We start from the raw sequence: 1,558 nt of genomic DNA, 5'->3' as shown, positions 1-1,558 counted from the left end.
CGAGTTTTACATAATGCGATGAGCGGACGAGTATGTGTTGTGGCAACTTTAGGGAAACACTGGAGTCCGCTTTGATGTTCTTTGAAGAGTTTAAATCGCTACGCTGTAAATCGGGGGAGAGAGTTAAGGAGTGCTTGAACGCATTATAAATGCAAATTTTTCTAAAGAATTACAATGACCAATCAATGTGCTTATTCCTCTTTCGGGATAAATATGCGACATTGCACGTGATATAATAGAAAAATAGTATCTCATTCTCTCGTGAAGATGATAATTTATATTTGTCAAAAAGAAGAAAAAAGAACTAAGACACGAGCGCCTCTGGGATGATTTCCTACGTCGCATTACGTTCTTACGTAGTATAGAATACGCGTCCCAGCAGAGATGGCTCCGTATCCCTTATAATCAGTACAGTACGCCCAAGTTACGGCAGCTCTGTGCCGTACGCACATAATTTATTCGAGTACTCTCGTTTTAGGCGCACTCTATAAACACCGTTTACCGTCATCGCATTTTCTCCTTCGCTGCGCTGTGTAACAAATTAATTAGTCCAAGCTGTATTACACATATTTTCAAAATAATGAAAAAATACAGATTATATTGTAGAATAAAAGAATCCCGCATCAATCTCATGGAAATTGACTTTTCGTCGAAATTGGCTAAATTTTGGATGTATTGTAGTTCCCATCATTTTAAACAAATGTCTCCATGGAACCAACCTCCTCCTGTGGCTAATTTTTGCTACAAATTTTGCAAGGTTTAGATTCAAGCCATTTTTTAAAAATTGAATTTCCATATATTATTGATATTATATTTATCATTATTGATAAATTATGTCATAGAACACCGAGGAGACAAGATATTGTTTTATTTCTTTTCGCATTGTCTCTAATTTTAACGTACCATTTGTACCCGAAACTCTTTTTATTTTTATTTCTTGACTTAAAGATCAGATTCATATTTGCATTCTCCATTCACTTTTAATCAAAGGACATTCATCCTTTTTACTAAAATTGACATTATAAGCTTTTCAATGATTGATTGCAAGTTGCTATTATTATGTGTACGTTACTTTTTCCGTTATACATTATTGTGAACATTACGATATTCATTTTCATGTTACCAGAGTCTGTTTTAGAGAGCGAAATAGATAATTTATTATTATGTTTTTGTTTTTTCCGACTGTAATGATTATGTACTATATGTTTTTAACATTGAAAATGATCCGATTGCGATCGAAACGTCTGTCTATTGTTAGCATTCTATATTAAATTTTTAACTTAAAATATTTCTGTTTTTTTTTACTTGTTTTTTTTTACATTCTACATTATCATGTTTTATTTTATGTGATAATTTTTGGCTCGAAACCTCTTTTTTCTTTGTTTTTTAAAATTTATGAGCCTTATACTACAGTAATTGATATATTATTGATAATATGTAATAGGTATATATATGTATATGTATGTTGCGCACGCACACATACACACACACACACACACACACACGCACGCACACGCACACACACGCGCGCGCGCGCGCGCGCGCACACACACACACA

The sequence above is a fragment of the Atta cephalotes genome, assembly GCF_000143395.1.
Source record: "Atta cephalotes unplaced genomic scaffold scaffold00012, whole genome shotgun sequence".
NCBI classification, from domain to species: Eukaryota; Metazoa; Arthropoda; class Insecta; order Hymenoptera; family Formicidae; genus Atta; species Atta cephalotes.
Note: the sequence above shows the minus strand (reverse complement) of the source record.